At 45.1% G+C, this 25,325-nt stretch overlaps 1 protein-coding gene and 1 long non-coding RNA gene across 19 annotated transcripts in view; one reads left to right on the forward strand and one right to left on the reverse strand.

The window, feature by feature from the left end:
• The window catches only part of BRSK2 (BR serine/threonine kinase 2), a 731,324-nt gene that overhangs the window by 211,046 nt on the left and 494,953 nt on the right, over positions 1-25,325 (reverse strand). Inside the window, exon 1 of one of the 18 annotated variants that reach the window (XM_053285872.1) lies at positions 20,251-20,484. The exons of the other annotated variants lie outside the window; for them this stretch is intronic. The gene's annotated coding sequence lies outside the window, so the exon portion shown is untranslated. Of the gene's footprint in view, positions 1-20,250; positions 20,485-25,325 lie in introns of those variants that run through there. 18 annotated transcript variants of the gene reach the window in all.
• The window catches only part of LOC128340593 (uncharacterized), a 44,014-nt gene continuing 30,995 nt past the window's right edge, over positions 12,307-25,325 (forward strand). The window contains exons 1-2 of the long non-coding RNA XR_008313819.1: positions 12,307-12,380; positions 15,485-15,555. This is a non-coding gene — a long non-coding RNA (uncharacterized LOC128340593). The remainder of the gene's footprint in view (positions 12,381-15,484; positions 15,556-25,325) is intronic.

Genomic DNA, 25,325 nt, shown 5'->3' on the forward strand with positions numbered 1-25,325 from the left:
GATCAGCCACCACCCTCTCAATTACCTTGCCCACCGAAAGGAGGTTGGAGACTGGCCTATATTTATCCATCACTGAGTGCTCTAAGACCTTTTTATAAGTACAGATCTCACAGTTGTTTCCTTCAATCATGGAGGAGGCATCCTGCCCTCCCTCAGTGAGGCATTTATGATGTCAACTAGGCCATCTCTAACAGCCTCCCTGCTAGATGTTATAAGCCACGTTGGGCATGGATTCAAAGAACAAGTGGTAGGCTGAACATCTCCAAGGAGCTTGTCCACATCCTCAGAAGTCACAAATTGAAATGGATCCATTCTAATTGAACCAGAGGAGTTACTGGACACCAGTGCAATTGACCCCGCCAACACCGTGGAGTCTAAGTTGGCTCAAATGCAAGAGATTTCATCTGCAAAAACATTGTTAAGAGCATCACAGTGGGATGATGAAAAGTCCAAATCTAAGTTCAGAGAGAATAGAACCTGAGTCAATCCCCTCAACTCTGAACAACTCTGCTGGATGTGAACTTGCGGACTTAATACACACAGAATAGAATTGCTTCTTCACTGCACGTATTGCCACAGAATAAGCCTTCAAATGGGCTTTATGTCGTGTCTTGTTGGATTCAAGTTGAGTCTTCCTCCACATATTCTCTAGCCTTCTCCCTTGCCGCTTCAGCTGCTGTAGCTGTTCGGTGTACCATGGAGCCAGTTTTGAAGTGGAAGGGGCAATAAATAGTGTCTACTGCCCTGGTAAGCTCCTTGTTCCAAGTCTCCACCAGGACATCAATCGAATCACTGGCAGAACCAACTCTAAAACCCTCCATTGGAATCCTATAGGATCCAACAGCCTTCTTAGGAGGACCATCCTAATAGGTCTTGCACCTCTGAAGAAGTGGGTTGTGGCCATGAAACCAACCTTAACCAGATGGTGGAATTTCCATGACAGTGCAGACACTCTAGGAGTCTCCAACCATTTAACACCGCTCTGATCTGAGCAAAAGACCAAATCAAGAGTGTCACCAGCACTTTGTGTTGGCCCTGTAACCAATTGGGATAGGCCCATAGTTATGGCTGCTATGAACTCTTGAGCTGCACCAGACAAGCCAGCCATGAAGTGAACATTGAAGTCACCCAACACCAAAAGCCTGGGCAACTCTAACACCAACTCTGCGACCAGCTCCATCAGCTCAGTTAGGGACTCCATTGGGCAACAGGGTGCTCAATACACCAATAGAATTCCCAATCTATCCTGTCCCAGGCCAACATAGACACACTCAATATGGTCCAGTTGTCACATAGGGATTCTGGTATATTATTTAGATGGATCACAACAATTCTACCCCTCTGCCCCCTTCCCGTAACCTGCTCCACCCCAAAGTACCCAGCAGGGAGAAGCTGAGCCCATACTAGGCCACTAGCCTCCTCCAACCAGGTCTCAGTTATACAAGCCAAATCGGATCCCTCATCCATGTTCAAATCATGGATGATTTTGGTCTTCTTTTGAAATGACCTAGTTTTCTATAACACCAGTTCTTATTTTTAACTGACCGATGTTATTTTTAACTGACCTAGTATAAATAATAGTATTTATATTATGTTTCTGAGTGTTACATCATAGAAACAATTTCATGAACCATGATAAAAGTACTGTAAAGTAGGTTAGTTGGGGGCAATGGAGGTAAGCAATATGAGTTGGCTACCTGCTAAGTTCATGCAGATGCTATACTAATTACCCTTTGAATCATTTCTCAATAGCACACAGTGATTATCCAAAAGTATATATTCCCCCCACACCCACCCACAAAATGTGTGTGTTGTAGTGGTGTGACAAAAAAACCTAAATTGGCCCCACCAACTTTGACTTCACCAGCCTCCACTGGAATTAGCTCTTGCTAGTTAAGCAGTGAACACAGAATCTGTGGCAAAGTGGCCATGCAGCTCTTCAGACAGCAGGCTTTACCACAGGCTTACCACAAGGCTTTACTGTAAGTCTGGGGCATAACAAATACTCCGATGCAAAAAGAGGATTTTTTTTTTACTCTGGACATAAATCGGGCTAGGTTCCAATATGCAGAGAAAAACCTGAATTGTGTGTGAAGTGCTCTCTGGAATATTGCACAGACTTTGGGGTAGATCTGGCTGATATTTGAATGCACACCCACCCTTCCAAAATAAAGTCACAGTAAAGTCACCATCTGAAAAAAACTCCATCTAATTGCTTCTCTAAACTTAGAGAAGTGAAATAGGTAAAGTAGGTTGGAGCATCCTTAACACTGCCTCCCTCCCCCCCCCGCCCCAACCTTGATGCTTGCCTCTGGGCAATAATCAACAGCTAAGACAAGCAGGCTCTCTTCTCTCCATCCTCTTGGAGGGACTTCTTTCTTCTCTTCACTCAGCCTGTGTCTCGTGTACCCCTAGCAGGGGTACATGTACCACAAGTTGAGAAACTCTGCTCTAAAGGATCGTCTCATTGTTCACTATACCATAAGAAATGAATTGAGTGGTGATTTGGTGAGCACTAAGAGCATACAGTGAAGCTTGCATTTCGCTTCACTGTATGCTCTTAGTGCTCACCAAATCACCACCATTTCGCCTTTACACTATTTTCTACATCACACATACCCACACAAATACCCACCCACACCTTTTGAGCCTTTATTATGTTATTTATGTCATCTCTAAATTTTAATGAAAGGTAGAACGCAAAAGAGAAAATGAATGTGCATGCTTATCAGTCTTAGTTTTATATTTTCAGTAGCTTAGCAACATGTTTGAGTAGGAAGGATGGCAAGAGCCAGTCTTTCCCCCTGCTCCCTCATCCACACTCCCATCCATTTCTGAGGCCATTGCCTCACAGGAAGGACAATTCATAAGCCGTGGCCTGCTCTTCCAAACCTGGGCTTGCCTCCTATTTCCCCAAAATAAATACAGCTTCTGGGCCCCATGAAGGAAGGTTTCTTCCACTTCTCAGCCAAGAAAAAGGATGTGTGGCGGAACGTGAGAAAAAGGAAACAGTCTGCACTGGTCCCTGCCCTCCACAGCCAGAAGTGCTCGAAACACTGGCCTTCCCATAGAACCCTGAAGCTGCCCTCATGAGGAAAAGCAGTGGACTTTTCTGCCCGCCCCACATTGTCCCTCTCAGTAAGAACTTTGCCACTTAGAGTAATGTGCATTGGGTACATTTGCCCACATCACAATTGCCCCCAAGTGCAGCATTGTTCCCCAATCAACCTAACCTACTCTGATGATCCTAGGGTTTGAAATGCGAAACACACTTTGTCCCCTTCTCAGCAGTGTATCAGATAAATTAAAGTTGTGCCTTCGAGTTGGTGTTGACCACAGAGCCCTGTGGATGCCTTTGATAGAAAACAGAAGGGGTTTACCATTGCCTCCTCTGGCTCAGTGTGAGATGATGCCTTTCAGTACCTTCCTATATTGCTACTACCTGATATAGGTATATCGATATACCTGGGGATTTGAACCAGCAACCTCTTGCTCCTTAGACAAGTCATTTCCCCGCTGTGCCATGTATCAGATACTAGCCATTTATTCTGTCCAACAGAACTTAAATGGGAGCCATTAAGAAGCAAGTCAGCCCTTGACCACATAGGCTGGACTTAGTCACACTAAAGCCCTATTCAGACATTACATTGTACATTTGAACAGGTGTATGTACAGATGTATATGTTTTTGTGTGAATGACTGTAAATGCATTCATTCTAAAAATGGGTATAGCCCCTCAAATGCAGAGTACAGATAGGAAGGGCACTACTGTATATGCATTGAACATAAAATGTGAATAAGTGTACATGCACACAGACCTGCACATATGTACATTCTAGATAGACTGCACATGCATTGATTGTAACATGTGGAGGGCCTAGACTGGGGTGCAATGTTGGAAACAACACACAGAGGGGCTTTTATTAAAAATGGTTTAAAACTCATGTGTAAAACCAACCTTAGACTTGCATAACATCCGTCCTAAAAACCTTCCAACGTTTTTCAAGGCAGCTTGTCTACCTTTTATAGTGGAGCCCTCAGAAACAGTGCTTCTGTTCAAGAATTAGCCCCTGCTTTCTTTGTGACCTTTGACAAGTCAATGATTTCTTCATGATTTATAATCCCCATCAGTGACAGGAGAGATTTGGTAAAATTGCAACAGTTATCAACTGGATTGTACTTACCTAGGAACAGGGGAAATCAGACTCAGCTAAAATTGCAAGAACACCATGAGGATAATAAATTTTACCTGCCTTTGTCTCTGCTACTTTCCAATGAAATGCCTGTCTGTATTTATTATTACTATCCTGTGTAACTGAATTAAACACTGAAAGCCAGGGATAATGACAAGATCTCTATCCAGATTGCTGTGGAAATTGATACAATGCTGCTATAACTCTTTCCTCTTCCTATGGAAACATTACAGAGTCATTGTAAAGTAGTGTTATCCAAGGCTTAAAGCACAACCATGATTCCTAAATTATCTCTGCAGTAGTGAATGCCTACCCAAGAACATGATTTCACATTTGCAGAGGAACACCAGTGGCCGAAAGGAGTAAAGACATAGCTTGTAGGAATTCCATTGGTGGACTGGTTAGGACAAGATAATAGCAATCCATATCATGAGCAGACCACAGGCACAAGGCATCTGAAACCAAACCAAACAGACCTTACATATAGGATACAACACTGCATTCTTCCCCTGACCTTTGCCAGCAATTGGTATCACTTTTACGCCTCTTTGCACTAGAAAGCTCGCATATTGCTGTCTGGCTACAAGCCGGGAAGGGTGAGAGAAGCAAGAGCCCTGCAGGGCTGACTGCTTTAATGCAGACACAATTATTGGAGAGCAGGCCAAGCTTCAAACTACTAGGCTGGAGAGAGGCTCTGGGACCTGCAGTAAAGATGAATCATGGAGTGACATTTGCATAATGTTAAAAAGATACATCCATCTGCCACAGAAACCCTGGGCCTCAGGAGAGGGTCCCAGATTCATCTCAAGCCCCCTTTTCCTGCAAGAGGAATGAAACAAGCTTTTGTCCAGGTTGTGGCAGAAGCATTTATGCTGGAAGGAGAGGCCCGAAATAGTTTTAAAGGTCCACAAAGGCACATCGCTTGGTTTGTGACCTTGCAGGTGCCAATTAGAGATTTTTAGGATCTAAGCAGGGAGCTGATTAGCTAGTAGGATGCTTCACTGACTCTGCTAATGACAGAGAGCAACATGAGGGCAATGCTGCCCTTAGCAGAAGCAATACAATATCTTCACTTATGTCCCCACCCCCACCGCTTTCCCTTTTCTTTAAGCTCATTTCACACGGACGGTTGTCAGTGAGAAGCACTGCACTTTCTCCCTTGAAGGAGGAGGTCACGGCTCACACAGGGTTAACTTCCACTCCTTGCTCCATGGAGACAGGAAATCTCAGGTATTTTCAGGTAGCTGAAGTCTGTCCCCCTTCTCCCAGCATGCTCAGGTGCAATACCCCAGTTCCTTCCTGTCTTCGCTCCTGTTTATTTTATTTATTCGATTTTTATACTGCCCTTCCGGAATGGCTCGGGGTGGTTTACAATTAAAAACCCTGTTGTTGGGGGCACCCTTGAGTCAGGTTCTATTCCTGGGAGCACAGTGAGGCAGAGGCATCCGGTAGGGAAGATGGAGAACTCTCTGAAGAGGAGACACCCCAGAACTCAGACTCTTCTCCCAGGAATGGACCTCTCTCAAGCTGGGGTCACCCTACAGAACTGAGACTCTTCCCCCAGGAAGGCTATTTGGTAATGCTAGCCAAGGCCTTGAGGGTCATTAATGCAGCAACTCCTCTACAGGAATCACAAGAAGCCTCAGGGCAGCTGTTGCAGGACGTTTTCCCTGTCACCAGGCATCAACTTCCTGTGGTACCCTTCCCAACTCTCTTCCGCAGTGCTATGTGGGCTGAATGGGCTAATCCCGCTGCCCTTAGAAATGCTGGTACATTCCCTAAGAGGTTCTACATCCACACTGAGGAGGTTATGGCGGAGATTGGATTGCGGTGCCAAAAGTGGACCCGCCTGTGGTGGCCCTAGTATTGGGGGCAATCATGAATAAGGAAGGGGATGAACAACTCAAAGGGTCAGAGGATAGGAAAGCGGAAGCTCTCCTTTGCAAGGCCCATGAGGCTTTGGGAAACTCCATCCAAGCCTCAGCCTGCACATCCGTCATGGCCTGGGCTTTGGTCTTGTGGGTCAATGAACTCCTTCCGAAGATCGAGCCAGGACAAACAGTTCTCAGAAAAGGCCTAAAGCTGGCAAAGGCTGCTGCCTTCATGGCAGATGCAAGTCTGGATTCCATTCAGGAGTCCTCAAGGGCCATGGCAGCTAATGTGGTCCTGTGCAGATCACTATGGCTTAAGAACTGGCAGGTGGATGCTAAGTCTAAGGCCAATCTGGTGTCCACTCCCTTCCAAGGGGGCAACCTCTTGGGTGAGGCATTGGATGAGGTTTTGGTGGAGACATGGGACAAGAAAAAGGCCATGTCTGTGAGGCACAGGGATTCATGCAGACCCTTTTGCTATAACCGGCATTCCTTCCATTCCTCTAAGCAGGGAATTAGGTTCCAAGATCAGTGATCAAACCATTTTCAGAGATGACCCCAATGGGGGGCAAACACGCACAGGAACCAGAAGAACAGATCTGGGTTCTGACAGCCACAGTACCCCACCCCTCAGACGGGAGGCCGGCAGAACCGAAAACAAAACTGACTATCTACCTGTAGGGACCAGGTTGCAGCACTTTGCCGCCGTGTGGGCAGGCTCCACACAAGACAAGTGGGTATTGAAAACACTGGAGTCAGGTTACTGCCTGGAGTTCACCACTCTGCCACGCAACCAGGTCATCATCTCTCCAAGGTTCAGGGAACAAGTCAAGCATCGCCGGATGAAGCAGGCAATAGACAACCAGCTCCAAATCCAGGCCATAGAACCCATGCCATCGACCGAATTATGTCATGGCGTTTACTCTATCTTGTTCTATAGTTGGGGGGGGCACACTATGGAGAGCAGATGGCACAGGGCCTCTGATCCCCGGAGGAGGCCCTCACAGCATCAATTGGCTGGAATTAAGAGCCATCAGGCTGTCTCTAGTCTGATTCTCAGCCCTCCTTCAAGGGAGGCATGTGTTAGTGGGAACTGACAACATGACAGCCAAGGCCCATGTAAATCAACAAGGCAGGACCAAATCCAGATCACTGATGGAAGAGACCAATGCCCTTTTTCAGTGAGCAGAGGAGCACCTGGCGTCGATCAGGGCAGAGCACCTGCACGGCGTTTCCAATGTTCAGGCAGACTGGCTCAGTCGCCAGACAATGGACCAGTTGGAGTGGGCTCTCCATCCCAAGGTGTTTGATCAGATACAGCATCACCTGGAGGTCCCCTAAGATGGACAAAGGCTCTCTTCATGTTTTTCCATGCCACTTCATTGGGCGCTAAGGCGTCTAAGGTAACCTTAGCCCGTTGGCTGAGGGCATGCATAGCCACAGCCTACCAGGCCCTATCACTACCAGTGCCACAGGGTATCACAGCTCACTCTACCCATAGTGCAGCCACCTCAGTGGCCTTCTCAGCACAAGCCCCCCGCGTGGCCACATGGTCCTCCGTGTCACCCTTCCTCAAGCATTACAAAATTGAGTTGCTGGTCTCAGAGCAGACAGCTTTCAGGAGGACGGTGCTACAACAAATGGCACACAGCTGATCCACTCCCCCCACCCGCCCCGGTACCTGTACTGCTCTGGTAGGTCCCTGTGTGAGCTGTGACCTCCTACTTCGAGAGAGAAAGAAGCATTGATCTTACCATGAAGGGTTCTTTCTCCTCTGAAGTAGGAGGTCACGCGGCCCACCTGTGGATCAGGGACTAGCATGGTGCCAGGCCACGCCTTTTCTGCACCAATCTCAGGACTAGTTGTTCCAATACTAATCTGGGAACAATCTCCATTACTAACTGTCTAGTATCTCAGGTCCTTTGTCCTCTATCCTACACCCTTGCATGATAACCTTTAGTTTCCTCAACATTGTGGAGTTCTGCGGCCAAATTATGACTCTCAGCAGTCGGAACTGGGGTATAGCACCTGAGAATGCTGGGAGAAAGGGGACAGACTTCAGCTACTTGAAAATACCTGAGATTTCCTGTCTACATGGAGCAAGGAGTGGAAGTTAACCCTGTGTGAGGCGTGACCTCCTACTTCAGAGGAGAAAGAACCCTTCATGGTAAGACCAATGTTTCTTTCCCATTTCCTAGCTCACAGTGCAATATGCAGAGCTCATCGGATGGTTCTATGAGACAAAAAACAAACAAACACCTCAAACAATGTTATCAGCCATTGCGAAATCACCATGACCTAAAAGATATACATGAACCTCTATATGCTATGAGACCTCAGACTGTATATTAACAAAAATTAATAAAATAACTTGACTAAAATAGTGATATAAAACAGTATACATAGAAAACAATAATCATAATTAGTATACATATCAATCAAAACCAGAGTACAAGTAAATAGCTATTTACTTTGAAGACCCAAGTCAAAGAGGACGTTTTGGGTTTATACCACATAGGAGTAACTTGTACTCTGGTTTTGATTGATTGATATTTATACTAATTATGATAATGTATTGTTTTCTATGCATACTGTTTTATATCACTATTTTAGCTAAGATTTTCTATTAAATTTTGTTAATATACCGTCTATAGGCCTTATACCATATAGAAGTTCATGTACATATTTTACGTACTGGTGCTTTCCCATCAGATGATAACATGGTTTTGGGTTCTTTTTGAAATACTGTTATATTATACTGTTATATAATGTTATATTGGTGGAACTCATTTAGGTCCTTTTAGGTATTATGTCTATAAGGCAAATGCCATAGCATGCCCCCTCATATATAGGCACTCCATTATTTTTGCATTTCTCTTCCTCACTATTTATGACTTTTATTCAGGCAAGGCTGTACTCCATGTGTTCGCCCCATTAAGGTAAAGTGTGCCATCAAGTCAATTTCGACACCTGGTGCCCACAGAACCCTGTGGTTTTCTTTGGTAAAATGCAGGAGGGGTTTACCATTGCCTCCTCCAGCACAGTATGAGCTGATGCCTTTCAGCATCTTCCTTATCGCTGCTGCCCGATATAGCACCAGCAGAGAGCTGAACCAGCAAGCTTCTGCTTGCTAGTCAAGCATTTCCCCACTGCGCCACTTAAGGCACAGATAAAAATGGAAGCTCATGCTATCTTATTGTTTCCATCTATTTCACCCACAGTACCAATATCTTCTTCCCTGAATGGTAGAAAGCTGAAAAGTTGATCTTTCTGCAGCTCAGATAAGAGGTCATGGGAAGGCAGTAATTAAGGAAAAACTAGGTTCTATTTCCAATCAATAAATTTCCTTTCAGAAGGTAAAGAGGGAAGAACTGGAGACTAATGGCTTCTTTGTAAAATATGTTATTTACAAATGTACAGGTTGTGAAGTAGTAACAAGGACGCAGAAACCAGCCCACAAGAAGTGTGTATGTGTGTGTGTGTGCGCGCGTGTGCATTACAAAATTCTTAAAATCTGTCCAAGCTCCTGAAGATAAATAGGAGACAAACTGATCCCCAAAACTCTGTTTTAGCAAGTAACTCAATCAGTCATGTCCACAGTCCACAGAGTGCCTGTATGTCTCACTGATTTTTTTTTACAAAGGTATGCATCTCAGAGCTCTAAACAAATTGTAAGGGCTTGTTTCTAGGGCTGTGCAATTCGGGTATTCGGTGATTCGGTTCAGGACCCGAACCGAATCACCCCTGTTCTGTTTTGTGCCCGAATATGGGCCACCCGAATCACCCTTGATTCGGTTCGGATTCAGATTTAATCCGTATCTGAATCTGAATCGATTCGGGGAGAAAAAGGGGGCCCAGGGGCAAAATTTTGGGGTGGGGTGGTAGTGCCCAATGGGTGGAAGCTACCACCCCAATTTCAGGGGAATTGGGCAAAGGGCTGATTTTGGGGGGATTTTTGAAGTTTTAGTGACTTTGGGGCAGTTCGGGGGCATAGCATGGGATCTGGGCAAAAGGAGTGGGGTGGGCTGGTAGTGCCTAATGGATGCAGGCTACCACCCCAATTTCAGGGGGATTGGGCAAAGGGCTGATTTTTGGGAAATTTCTGAAATTTTCATGTCTTTGGGGCAGATTGGGGTAGATTGGGGCAGAAAGTGGGGCCTGGGGCAGAATAGTGGGGTGGGGTGGTAGTGCCTAATGGGTGGAGGCTACCACCCCAATTTCAGGGGGATTGGACAAAGGGCTGATTTTTTGAGATTTTTTGAAGTTTTAGTGACTTTGGGGCAGTTTGGGGGCAGAAAGTGGATCTGCCCCAAAAGAGTAGGGTGGGGTGGTAGTGCCTAATGGGTGGAGGCTACCACCCCAATTTCAGGGGGATTGGGCAGAGGGCTGATTTTTTGGGAATATTTGAAGTTTTGGTGTCTTGGGGCAGATTGGGGGCAGAAAGTGGATCTGCCCCAAAGGAGTGGGGTGGGCTGGTAGATAGTGCCTAATGGGTGGAGGCTACCACCCATCCCCAATTTCAGAGTGACTGGGCAGAGGGGTGAATTTTGGTGAATTTCTGAGGTTTGTCTTCATAAGGTGAAGTGTGCTAAATTGATTACTTCCTCATATTCATAGTAATTGAGAGTGTGAAAAAGTGAAAGTGGGGTCATGAGAGTTGTTTAATTGAAAAAAATCTCATTTGCTATGATAGAATGAGAATTCACACCTCAGAAAAAACAGACACCATTTCAGCCACCAATGAGAGAACCACCATATCTGGCATCCATTTGTAGTGTATGTCTCTTTAAATAGTGTCTGGGCTGCATGCAAGCAACAGTGATGAAAGCTGACAAGAAGAGGATTTGTTCATTCAGCAAGCAGGATTATCTGCTGTCCAATGGTAAATGGCAAATCAACCAACTGATGTACAGCTCCCCAACAACGCTTAGCAGAATTAGGCCCCCTGAAGGAGGAACCCAGATCTGTCTCCAATACACTAATTTCAGCTTAAATAACATTACAGGACGTACTCTGTTGTTGTTTTTTGTTGTTGTTTACCTTTCCCTAGCTTATCTCCCTCTCTAACTCCAGACCTCATTAAAATCATAGAGGAACTATATGTCTTAAGCTATGGGCAAGACTCTTGGAACAACCGTTATTGCTGTTTTCCGTTCTACCATAAGCCACAAACCTCCTTTCCATGCCCATTGTCTGCTCACACATGAATGATGCTGTTTGTCAAACTGGTGATTAGGGGCAGGAGATGGTGTCCTCTTTACACAGGATGGTCATCAGCTTAAAGAGCAGCTGCATCCAAACCTTTCCCTCCTCCTTGGTCAAGGGAAAATGCAATGAAAAGAGAGTGTCAGAAATGGATAATGGGAAACCACTTGGGTACATTTTTTAGACATTTACTGTACCTTGTCTAATGGGCATCTTGGGCCTGTTGCACTATGGTCCTTTTCTCCGTGTGTCCTAAATTAGTGTGAAGGATGGAGGCTCATCAGTTAGATGATGAGAAGCCAATTTCAATAAGGCAAGCTTGTATATGAAATGACCAACTCCTGAATACCATAAAAAGAAAGACCAGATGTGTGGAAGGGAATTGATATCAAATGTCTTAATTTACACTAAGTTCATTGTTCACTGTGATTTTCAAAAAAACTGATTTCATTTGCACAATCCAACCATCACAATCAGCCAAGGAATACAGAAATGTAGGCAGTTGCTGGGTTCCTCGCCTCTTCATAAAACAACAACGAGAAGCTTGGGAGAACAGAAGACAACATTCTTAGCCTTTCAGCACTCATATAATTCTTGAAACATATAATTCTTGAAATGCCTCCATCTGCCCTGACAAAAGCACCTACCACAAGCAGGCAGGTTTTCATTCTCCTTCCATTAAAAAGAAGTACATGCTCGTACTTCTGCAAAACTGCAATGCTCGGGAGAATCAGTGACATTGTACAAGGCAAGCAGCATCACCACACACCATTATCCAGGGCCTCCGAGGAAAGCCAAAGGACAGCACACACACAATCAAAAAGTCAAGTCTGCACTTTTCTCTCTCCTTTCAGGGGAGGGTGGAGGGAGGAAAGGGAAGGCCTCAGCTGATGCAGTGCCACGTGCACTCCTATGATTGATGAAGCTGAGCTGACCTAGTCTTACCCCTCTTCCCTAGTGGGGCTTCAACAGATTTGGTTGGAACTAGCAGAGTTGCCCACACCTGCAACATATTCCATTTCTTTGTCTTCTCCACCAGCCATGGCAAAGCCCGGGTTCAAGCTCAATGAACTATTTACACAGAGGTGGAAACTAGCAGCAAAGTAATAAGGTAAGCATTCTGGGAAGCAGGGAAACACCCTCCTGAATCCATTTGTGAGGAATACATCAAGTGTTCACACCCTTGCAGACTCCTTAGCAATTCATTTCATCACTGCTTACTAATATTTTTGCTGGTGACAAGCTCAATGCAGAGCTACAAGAAATGAGATATTCTGATGGTAGCTAGCACTGATTTTATTGACAGACAATTGTAGAGAGCAGCCTAGGGAGCAGTATATGGGGAATGCCACCTTTAGTGGGCCGGTGCTATAGGGAGACAAGGAACACCTTTGCTGGCAGAAGAGGATGGATGAAACATTCAGTGAGCACAGGAGGAATATCATCGATGGGTGAGTGGCTTGCAGCAGCCACAGATTGTCCAGAGGATACAAACTGGAGGCAGCACAAGCTTGTGCTGCTCTCGACTGGGAAGGAATAGGCAGTGTGCAGCACTGGCACACACATGGCATCCAGGCATGTGCAGGTGCCATTTGCATGGTCAGTATGGCGTTGCTGGCCACGCAAATGGTGCCCATGCTGCCCAGATGCCATGTGAGTGATGGCACTGTGCTTGGGTTCTTGGGGGCAGTGCAGTCGCAGCAGGAAGCTGCAAGAGATGGTGGAGAGCAGAGCAGTAAAGGACCTGCTCTCCTCCTCTTTAAAGATCCCACTCGCTGTTCCCCTCTCCACAGCGCAGAACTGGCTCAGAGCCGAACCAGAGCAGGGACCATGGTCCATGCACATTCCCAACACAGCGGCTCCTCTCTCCTCAAACCTTTGCATGATTATGCAGTACTATGCAGCAATAGAGAGGGAGGGAGAGAAATATTTCCCCCCTCAATCCAAACCTTTCATTGGCTGTTACTGTATGCAGTCGAGGCTGCATATAATAACAGTGGGACACAGCAAAGGAAGGCAAGCAGACATGCAGACAGACAGAAAGAAAAGCAAAATATTATATCACAAAATCCGTCTGTGTTGACAGCAGAAAAGCTGTCTGTGCTCAGCCCAGCATCACCTCAGGCTGGCTGTGCGACAAAGGCGATGACAACAAACTTCCCAGTCCCCCTCAGTGAAGACAACAACGTCCTATGCTTTAGACAGGCAATCAGAACAGCGGTGGCATCAAATCATCCCATCAGCTCCCCTGCCACCCAGGATCCTACCTGGCAGGGAGCTGAGTGATCAAAGTAGCAAGAAGACATCATTTTGTTTTAAAGCGATTTAGATGCCCCTGCTTTCCACCACATATTGCCACCCACACATCTCTCTCATTAGTGGGGGCACTGGTGACATTCTGCCAGCCAATCAATAGCAAGCAAATATTAGTTCTAGGAGGAATCTGCAGGGGAAGCCACAGAGAGCACAATCCTCTAGTCATGAGGTTTGTGGGTTTTGTTTGGAGTTTTCCTTGGCACATACACAGCTGCCCAAACGTTGTAACCGGAGGCTTTTCAGCAGTAGCATTATGTCTGAATGTGGATGCCACCATGACCATGGTTTCATGCAGTTTCTGGTACCATAATCATAGAGAGGATGGCCCAGATCTGCCCGGGATTGCACCTACTCCATGCCTGTGGCACTTCTTGCAGGCCACCTCTCTGAGTATTTGCACTGCCAACAGTGACAGGGCAGATTCCTCCTCTGTAATGCTGACGCATGCTGTTCCTGAGTGGACCGCTCACTCAAGAGAGTGTAAGGCCATGGGGTATCCCTTCACAACACGAGAAGAACCAGTTGTGAGGATGGGGGTGTCAGGTAGAATAGCTAATAATGTATGATGGCATCCCTTCTCCCATGGACTGTTCTCTCATGAGAATGTCTGGCCATGGAGAAATGCATGCGGACCAGGTGGCTGATGGCACCCAGCCTAGTTGCTTGAGACAAGCAAGCTGTGGAGACAGGCACCCCTGCAACACCTCTCCTTGTCTTGCTGACTGCTGCAAAGAAGCAGTCAAAGAGGATCCTCTGCCACCCTGTCTGTCCATTAGAATATATCCATCTTTATTTTTGCCCAGAATGGCGACTTCACTCTCTTGGGGCCACAGACAACCAGGGTTCCCCTGTCCTGCAATTCCCCACAATGGCAGATCTGCATACACTGCAATACTGGTCCAAGCCCAGGAAATTTGAAAGAGAGTTAAGATCTTTCCCCTGTCCCAGTGTTTCCCTAGTCTGCCCACCTGATTACTTTCAGAGATATGGAGTGTCAAAATCTGCTTTGGGTGCATCAAAGGCTTCCCTGGAGAGGAGATTGCTATGCAAAATATCTATAATTCACCAAAGAGAACCGGGGCCCCATGCAAGCACCCCCTCCCCTTTTGGATAGCTCAACTTATCAGCATGCAGTTCAACAGAAGACCAGAGGCTGGCAAGCCTAAGGTCCTCCCCAGTAGACTCACCCTCTCATGAGAGTGCTAGTCCCCTGGCAGTAAGCCGCCACAGGGGCAGGAGTGTAGTTTGGTCTCCATGGACTGCTTTGCTGGGGTGAGGTTTCTCAAGAGCAGCCTTGGTCACAGTGGACTAGAGCCCAGGATCCTTTGCCCTCCCTCATATACATACCCCCTTCTAGGAAGTCATCATATTCCCTTCCCTGAGTAATAGAAGAACAGTGTCACTCAGTATCCTCCCCTGCCAGAAATTGTGCTTGTGCAAGACTGTTTTGTTGGGGAGCTCTTAGGAGGGTGTTGGTGCAATCACTGTCAGATCAAGCTCTTGCATGGCATTTCAAAGGATTTAAATGCCCTTTCCCTGCCAAGGATGGGCTCAACCATGCTGAAAAGGCATGATCATGCCTGGCATGCCCCCTGGAAGAATGGCCAATGGCTGCCACACTAGAGATGTCCTGATGCCTTGTGCACAGTCTGGTGACATGAGTATTACAGAGCTTGCTGGGATGTAGCCTCAGCAGACCAGGAAGAGGGACAGGCTTCCATGCCCTGAAGACGGAGGTTAGTGGGCTGCAGTTTGACCCATGTCGGCAATGCAATTTGTGATTAGAAAAATTAACCACAGGTTTGGCAACCTCTGGATTCATGTTGTGTGTGAATGTGGCTATTGACTAAATGAGAGGTACAAGTTTCCCTGTTCCCAACAGTTCTGTAACTCTTGCAGCTTGTTGTGCAGAAAGATGCAGCAGAGTGACAGGTGATAATGAACTTATGCAGTCCAAGTGCAGAGATCACGTAAGTTACACCTGCTCCATCTACTCTATACAGTTCTTTGCAATTGTCATGTTTAACCCCCTGTTGGATCCTAATTCTGTTTTTCAAAGTTCAATCCAACTTTGCTTGTAAATAACAGACCAGCTATCATCCCAGTCCTGTGTAGCACTTAACAAAGCTTAAACATTTTCCTCTGCTTGGTTAATTGTCTGAATTCTGTATAGAAGAAAAAACAAAACTGTGGGGATATTTTTAGAGGCCCATTCCCCACACAGAAGATTGCTAAGAATCTGCTCTTGGGTGATTTGGATGAACACCCACAGGGTTTTGCGGTGCATGTAGAGGGGCAATTTGGACCCCTCACATGCAATTACAGGATGTGCCAAGAATGTGTCATCACATCCACCAGTGACAGTGGGGTGGGCACACTGTTGCCATGGCCCTGATGTTATTATGTGTAGCAGTTGCTGTTCACCTGAACCAGTCCACTATAATTTTGTTCTTTTTTGTAAGGCTCAGAGCTACAGTGTAACCTTATGTTTTTGTTGGCATGTTTGTTTAAATCCTCACAACATCCCTGTAAAGCTGGTAATTCAGAATGAAAGGAAGGAAGAGTGAATGCACCAGCATGTGCAAATAACCTGTCTTTACACTTCACCACCCTGGCCCCCGCTACTAATTTTTTTTCCATAGGAAGTTATTTTCCTGGCATCCTCTCTGTCTTACCACTGGATTCTGTGAATCTGAGCCCTCCCTGTTCCTGGCTTCCAGCTAGGAGTAGAGAAAACACCACTAACAATGCACTTTTGTCATTGTTTAGCTGGGCTTGTAACAGTCTTGCTCATAGTGGCCATAGTAGCTCTCAGCTCAGTGTATATTGTAAATACACTGTCGCTCATCATCACAGGCAGCATTTGAAGCAACTTCCACAGAGCAAGTCAAGTGGATCAAAACCTGTAGGACTCTGCTTATGGAAACCAAGCTTCTTTAAAAACAAAAACAGCTTGCCATGATCAAAGATTTGCCATGGATAGTCTTCAAAATAAATACTCTGCAATCCTTATTACTGTATCATAATAATTTATAATATTTTATAAATTTATAATATAATAAATTGCCTTAAGGATTGGAACAGTGGGGGTTGCATCTCAATGTTATTATTCCAAGGCACAATACAATGAAAGCGGTGATCACAATTTTGTAACCTAAGATGAAAGCTTATATTTTGGCCCTTTAAATGGGGGGAGGGTGTGAATAACCAAAACAGAACACCCCTGAAACTGTCTGTCTTAGAACTGCCAACTTTTATCCTCAAGGAGCTTCTGTGCCTTTATAAGTGTATGATAGGCAGAAAATTAGCAACTGAAACTTTTCCTACCATAGAAAAATGACAAGAAAAACATCAGCTACTAAACTTCTGCCTATCACACAGCTGTTAATGGCACTGGAGTCCCACCAGGAACAGAAGCTGGCAATCCTAGTCTGCATTTACCATTTCAGTGGGAAATTCTAAAGCAATAATTTTTCTTCTCAATTTGCAACAAGAAAATAAAATGTGCTCTCAAAAGGTTTACAGTTTCACACAGGATAGGAAATCAATTTCCCAACCAACCCTACTGTGAAGCATATGCTAAGACAAGGATTTGTATCTACAGGTACACATAGGGTCATAAATACTTTCATTTTAAGTGGAATCTAAATTCTTCTTATATTATGCCACAATGAAACCATAAGAGCAGAATATGCTATCAATAGGCTATCAATGAGTTAAAAAGGCATCTTCCTTTTCTTTTTACCAAAGGCTGAAGAATTCTCCCATTTCCAGTCTCTATGTTTTGGCACCCTGCATTTTCTTTTGAAGCAGTGATCTTTTTTGTGTGTGCTCAAAACCCCTCCAAGCACCAAGGGGTCAAGCGAACATCTTAGCTCCTTTGTTGAACAGAGCAATGCGGGGGCGCAAACTATCTCTGTGCAGGAGCTACCAGTCCAGCTGGGATGATTAAGACATCAGCATCATTAAGAGCTGCTACCTTCTGTGCCGTCAGCTTTGCCTAAGCCACCCACAGACCCTGACATACTGGAGCAGCCCACCTCTCCCTGGAGGGTTCCCATAGCTAACTGTGTATCCTGCATGCACATCTTCACTAGCACACAGAGCATATGCTCATTAATCATTTGGGATAGAGCTGCCGCCGCCACTACCACCTAGAAATGAAGGATATTATCTCTTCAAGGCTGAACAAAGATTCCTTCTTCTCTTCCCCCATATTTCTTTAAAGGTGATTTTCTTTATTTGGTGCCCTTGTACCCAAATGTGGAAGAAATGTCAGTAACAACAGGGATATCAACAAGGAAGACTATATGGTCAGTCTCCATGGGAATGCAAGTCAGGATTCCTATAGATTGCTTTATGATAGACAGCAACATAAAATGACCTTAAAATAAAAGGGAAGGCCATTCTGCTCAAAGGGTATCCCAGACTGGTAAAGAGCTAAAATTACACAACAGTGATGCAAATGAAGAATTTTAGGCTATAGCGAAGGAAACCATGAAGTCTAGCTACCCACACAATATGCCTCCATATGCAACAACTAGCGGCAGGGACCAAATTTCCGTGGTGAAACACATACTTTCCATGCAGATTATCCCAGTTTCCATCTCAATCATTTCCAGAAAGGGCTGGGAAAGATGTCTGCCTGAGACCCTAGAGAGCCACTGCCAATCAGCACAGAGACCTAGGTAGTACAAGGCAGATTCATATGAACAAGCCAGCCCACAATAAGGGAGCAGAAGTTTTAAAAGCACAATTCCAGGAAGGCTGTTGAGGACAAGCATTGATGCATAAGAGCCTTTCAGTGGCTCCAATACTGGAATATGGCTAAAACCTATTGCAAAACATCTGATTTTTTAATTATTATTTCCAGGTCTCATAGGGTTGTGTGTTAGAAGAATGCCCCTTCTTTGCTTTTTCCAAGATATGTCCCTTTCATCAATGCACTTAAAACATGTAAATGAGCTTCACAAGCAAGGAGCAGTATTCTTCCCATGCTTGACATAATCATAAAATGCCCTGAAACCACTACTTTGGCCTAAACAACCCGAGACTTAAAAAGCAAACCAAAAAACACACCGACATTTCGCCTTCCTCCCTGTGGCCTAGAACTATTAAGAACCCCTTCAAGATAGTCTCCATAGGGTTAAAAGAAAGATAATTAAGTTTTTGCTAAGGTGGGGGATGTGTCCACTCATTATGACTCTAAGCAATGGGCTGCAGGTCATTTATCAAGTATTATGAGACTGTGATAGATTGGCTCCAGTTGGCAATATTGCACCAGTTTTATGGTCCAGTGGAGGTGTAGTTACTCTGGCTATTGATCAGAAAGCACTAGGTACATTGCAGCTCACTCTGTGTACTGAAGAGGGCTGTAATGGAATCTAAAGAATGTGCTGCTAGGAGGAGAATAGTGTGGTGATGGGTTGCACCCAAGCGCTACAAGACAAAACAAAGTATAGAGGAAATGGTACTTCCAGATGTCAATTCTCCCTTCAATTCCCAGGTAGTTGCAGTCCTGTCAAAATGAAACAGGGAATACTTTAGAGATAAGGTACTTGTTATTACAGGGGTTTGGAGCTGTTGACATTTCTGCAAGATGCTCCTGTCCTTCTCCTCACTAATGACAAAATCTGCCTGGTGCATTTGAACTAGGAACGACTAGTACAGAAATTAACATAGATCACTACAGGCTTGTGAGTGCCGATCATAGAATCATGCTGGTGTGTCAATGTGCCAGTCAACTGAACAGCCATGATGATACCTGGGAATGCCCTAGATGACTATCAAACCTACAGTATAGGTCATGGATGGGCAATGTGCAGCATGCCAGAAGTAAGACAAAAAACTGTATATTTGGAATGCCTGGTCAAGAGCAGGAGGGCCTGTGGGCCTAGCTTTGGCATACAGCCAAATCTATACTCTTGCCAGCCTCTTCAGCACTGTGCTGCTGCTTGTCCCCAGCTCAGCAGACAAGACCCTGAAGTGGAACTAGAGGCCCTCCAAAGATGGGTCACAGTCATTTCAGGGCTTTGCCACCCCCGTTGATGACCAGGCAAAAAAGACTGCTGGTTGTAATCATGGCTGCTTGATAAAGAACAGCGTGGTATAGTGGTTAGAGTGCTGGACTAGGACTGGGGAGACCTGAGTTCAAATCCCCATTCAGCTATGATACTTGCTGGGTGACTCTGGGCCAGTCACTTCTCTCTCAGCCTAACCTACTTCACAGGGTTGTTGTGAGGAGAAACTTAAGTACATAGTACACGGTTCTGGGCTCCTTGGAGGAAAAGCAGGATATAAATGTAAAAATAAAAATAAGTAAATGCAGCCCATTCTCTAGAACCCTGAGACTCATCGCAGAGCCCTAATTGCTGTGCTTTAGGAACAGAGCTTAACCATAGAGAAAAAAGCTGAGCTGAACTGAGGAGAGCAAATAGGTGGAGAAAGCAAGAAAAAGAGTTAGTTGGTTGAGATTCATAGTGGAGAGGCTGAGTCCCGAATAGGAAGCTTCTAAATCACAACTGTCATCATCATTCTATAGTAATAATTAACCGTGCCATCTCAGTATAGCTGGCATCCCCTTTGAATATAATTTTAATCAATATTGTTTGGAGAAAGGGCAGGCACATTATGTCCTATGCATGTTCACTCAGAAGTTGTCATACCTGGGCAAATCAAGTGTAACAGGAAACACACTGTAGGAGCAGACCAAGCCAAAGTCACAATAAGTCAAAGATCAGAAGCCAAGGATCAATCCAGCAGAAGGAAGCAAAGTCAGAATCAAGCAGGCCAGGGGTCAAGATCCAAGGATCAATCCAGAGCAGGTAAGATCAGAATCAAAAGCAAGCAAAAAGTCAGAAGCCAAGGAATGAAAAAAGCAAAGAATAGGGCCAAACATATCCACAAACAAAGGTGCTTCAGCAAGAAGCAGAGGCAAAATGAGGCCTTAAGTAGCATCCAGAGGTGCAGCCCCACCCCAGCCTGGAATATCCTTGATCTTAAAGGGTCTGTCTCCTCAATTCCAGCTGCTGGTCCTGTGGGGCATGGATAGCTGCGGATGAAGGTTTTGGTGCTCTGCTTCATTCTCTGGGTGAGGACCAGGGGCATAGCTATAATTGAATGAAAGGGTTCAAAGAACACGGGCCCTCAGCTCCTGAGGGCCCTCCAGCTCCATCCCTCCCTATTTTCTTCATTATCTCCCTCACTCTGCAGGGCTGCCAGAGAGAGGGATGAACATGGGCCCCCTCTCCCCTAGCTACGCCCCTGGTGAGGACCAGGGTAGGGGAGTGTTGAGAGGGTCAGCAGGCATGGGAGACACTGATATTGGAGGTAGAGGCCCCTAGAATCTCCTTCTCCTCTGATTCCTCTGTGTTGTACCCTGGCAAGTGGGGGGTCAAATCTGGGGCTAAAGACTGCCTCCTCAGAGTCTGGCCCAGGTAGCATGAGGTTAGGCTTGGGAATGGGTTCATCACAGAATTAAGTCTCACTTAGTGATTGGGTTGTGCTCCCAAATAAGTCTGCAAAGGCTATCAGCTAAATAAATAAGTGTGCTGGCCTCAATTAATGTGGAGTAAATTGTGTTGTATGCAAATTGGAGGGAAGCAAGATAAGTCCCAACACACACACACACACACACACACACACTGCAAACAAAAACAAACTACAGAGTGAGTAAAATGCCTTAATCAGAAAAATGTTACAAGAGATCTGTCTCCAACGGCAAGAGGTCAAGGCATTAAAAACAACATACAGACTGATCCCCTTCCTTCCCTTTGCCCACTTTCCTAAAGGTTAAGGGTTGTTGCTGTTTTGCCCCAAAGCATGTCTTTTTTCATCCTTAAATATTAATGACAAGTTGCATAGGAGTATTTGTAACTCAAAGAGTGAAGACCTAACAAAGTACTAGAATAATTGTTGTTTGGTAGACTGATGGATTTTGAAGGTTCTTGTTTTGTTTGCTTTTGCCTTTGGTACATCATAGTAGGCTTATGTTGTAAAAGCTGAGGGTTACTTTGTGAGTAAAGGGAGAAGTGACTTTTGCTCCACATCCTTGCTCCTTTCAAAGAGGGGCCACATAAAAATATCTAATTATAACACAATATTATCACAAAATAAGTTTCTAGCTTTTATTTAGCTCAGGTTTTAGCTTCTTATTAATAACTTTTAATTTGAACCTTTAAAAAAATGTAATTTTAAATGTGGTTTTAGCCTGGTCTTTATTTTAGTCTTATTTTACATTGTACCTATTTTATTAATGTTGTGAGCTGCCCCGAGCAGTAGGGTACTGGAGGGGTGGGTATAAATATTTTAAATAATAATAAAATAAAAAATAGTAATTAAAATTTGTTTTTATATTTGCTGATTATATCTGATACTCCAATAATACATTAATACATTCTCACTTTCTCCAAAAGACCTTACTTTGTGTCTTTCTCTCCTCCTCTGTAGCGAATAATAGGATTAGCTCTAGCATACAAAGAGTGTTCCATGACAGAATTCTGTGTGCGCTATAATTTTTACTTTGATCAATTACTAAAGGTAAAGTGTGCCATCAAGTCGATTCCGACTCCTGGTGCCCACAGAGCCACGTGGTTTTCTTTGGTCGAATGCAGGAGGGGTTTACCATTGCCTCTTCCCGTGCAGTATGAGATGATGCCTTTCAGCATCTTCCTATATTGCTGCTGCCTGATAGATTTTTCCTTTGTTTAAATTCAAGTTTATGTATGATTGTGATACTCATTTTAAATAAGTAGAAAGAAGCATGCATCTGAAAAGCAGGCAACATGTATCACATCCTGACCACTTTGAGCCCCTAAACTTTAAAAACAGTTCTGGGGTTTGTGAGACTAGAAATGAAGTCACCCCAAACTATGGAGGAGCTGCATTTGTGCTGTTGTGCATATTAGGGTGTACTCTCATATTCTGAACTTGATTTACTAGGGGAACAATAATCATGAAAAAAGGTCAGTCATGATTACTAGTATAGGTTATGATTATTCAACTTCCCTCTCCTAGTACTGAGACCCAAGCATACTAAGCACAATCACACCAGACTCCATGATGTGGAAAAGGACTGCAGTATTACTGCACTCCAAGGACATCTTATCCTAGTGGGGAGGAATGTTGTAAAGTAATTGCAAAAGCAGTTCTGGCAGACTGGAACAGATTCACCCCAGGTTTTAACACTCTGCTCAGTCACCCCATCCTTTGTTGAACAGAAATACTGGCTTTTAAAATATGTTAAGATGCTGATATTTGAAACAAAACAGAAAGTGGGCATGTGAGATCAATTGGACCAAGAACTGTGTCCTTTTTCAGGGTGAACAGATTGTCCAAGCAGGGTCTACTTGTGTACGTACTTTAGACATACAGGTCCTGGTTGACATTAGAAGTTTTATACACAGCAAGGGAGGCCATACCAGCCCAATAGGAAATATATTACAGCCAGAGAATAACCTAAATTTATTGTCTGGGGCAAGCAACTTGTTCACAAAAAGGGCACACAGCTAACTTCATGAGCCCAAGAGCTACAGGTGATTTGCACAGTTAATTAGAAGTTATTCAGTTTACTTATATGGTCCCACAATGACGAGCCTAAGGGCATGATTTGCTCCACAAACCCAGCAGGGCTTTTGAAATGCCTTTCTTGAACAGCAGGGGAGCTTCAAAAGCAGTTTGTGATATAGCAGGGGGTGGTCTACTGTTCAAAGGAAAAACAAAACAATCTCAGTGGAGCTATACAAGCTCTTGAGACCACCTAAAGCAGCTATCTGGTTTCAGTTTCTGACCTCTGGCACAATGTATACCAAATCAGAGCTGATGTGGTTATTACATAACATGGCCTTTTAACCCTCCAAATTAAAACACACACACAGATCAATATTGAATCCCCACCAAAAATGATGTCCTGGAGTGGGTTGGTTTTTTGTTTTACTTGCTTTTTAGCTTTTAAGCCTTAAGAACATATTGGACCGGGTCTCACGATCTGTGAGACCCGGTTGGGGGCTGTGAGCGGGAAGAGCGGGCTAAGCCCGCTCTCCCCACTCACGAGCGGGGAGGGAGCCCTGGGCGGCCGGATCAGCCACCCACACGATTGCTGGCTCCGAGATGGAGCTGGCGGGGGCTGGGGAGCTCGGGGGCCACACAGCCCCTGGAAGCCCCAGTATGCCCTGCGCGAGCGTGAGCATAGGGCTCCCCTGGAGCTGGGGGGGGGGCGGCTTTTTGCCTCCCGGTCGGGGGTTTACTTGCGAGTAGCCACGGCTACTCACGAGCAGATAGCCCGGGTTTGCGGAGCGCTTGCTCCGCAAATCCGGGCTAAGGGGTGGGCTACAGGAGCGGGTTAGCCACTCCAGAACCACCGGGCTTGGCTGTGAGCCCGGTGGTTCTGACGATCAGCAAAAATCGGGCTAGCGGAGGCTAGCCCGATTTTTGCTGATCGTCAGAATAGCCCCATTGAGGCTATCCACATATGCCTGCAAAACAGGGCTAAGAGAGCCCAGCCCAGTTTTGCACACGCGGAGCTTCCCCACAAAACAGGGTTCAGAAAGCAAGCACTCTCCTAACCCTGCTTTATTGCTCATGTGTCAGCCATGGCTGCTTGCAGCCACAGTTGGCAGACTCAGGGAGGGGAGGGGAAGGGAGAAGCCCATAATGCACCACACACTTGCACAGAGCATGATTGGAGCTCCGGGGGCAGGGCAGGGCATCCCAGAGCGTCCAGGCACCCTGATCTTTGGAGTTGCAGGCAGCAGCCGGTGCTCATCTGGGCAGGTGATCCACCCACCCAGGGAAGCAGAACAATCGTCTGTGGGGAGATAAGTGCTTTTGGGTTTCCTCCCCGCAAACTGGGCAGCCCTTTTCCTCTGGTCATGAGAAAGGGCTCCTTGTCGTCATTCTCAGTTCAGCAACAAACTCATATCCTTTGATAGCGGACCCTCTATGATGGCTGATTTACCTCTCTGCTGCTACACTGAACATTGTCTCTGTTGTAGTAAACTTGTAGTTTACTTTCATTTTGTAAATTTCTTCAGCTTCATACTTTTGTAATAGAATATTTATTTTACACAGTTTACACAGAGAAATAATAAATAAATAAAATAAGATGGATCCCTGTCCCCAAAGGGCTCACAATCTAAAAGAAACATAAGATAGACACCAGCAACAGTCACTGGAGGTATTGTGCTGGGGTGGATAGGGCCAGTTACTTCACCACCACCACCCTGCTAAATAAAGAGAATCACCACATTAAAAGGTGACTCTTTGCCCAGTTAACAGGGGTGCAAATTAATGAAAAGGGGCTCAACTATGCAAGATCTCACTTTCAAGATAATTAAGATTGGAATAACGGAGGTTACATTTACAGTTCAAAATAAAAATATAAGATGTCTAATGTTTTTGTTTTGGAACATATACTCAAGAATCCAATCAGACTTGTTATTTTCTAACTTCAGTGGGACCTTCTTGTACACAAAGTGCTTTTACAATTTTCTCATTCTGAATGAAGGCAAATATTAAAATAGCTGAGCTAATTTTGTTCTCTGCATGGATAAGAAGGGGATGCCTCAGTCAAGGGATCTGACTGAAGTAAGTTTGGGGACTTCAAAATCAGGTACAGAATCCTAGATCAATTGATCTTGGATTTCCAAATGTTTGCAAGAATATAATTTCAAGTTTATCTTTAAAAAGCAATTGTTGCAAGATGAGCTAAGAGAGTTCTTTGGCTGCCATCTTTCCTTCTCTT

Source organism: Hemicordylus capensis, chromosome 1, assembly GCF_027244095.1.
Source record: "Hemicordylus capensis ecotype Gifberg chromosome 1, rHemCap1.1.pri, whole genome shotgun sequence".
Lineage (NCBI taxonomy): Eukaryota > Metazoa > Chordata > Lepidosauria > Squamata > Cordylidae > Hemicordylus > Hemicordylus capensis.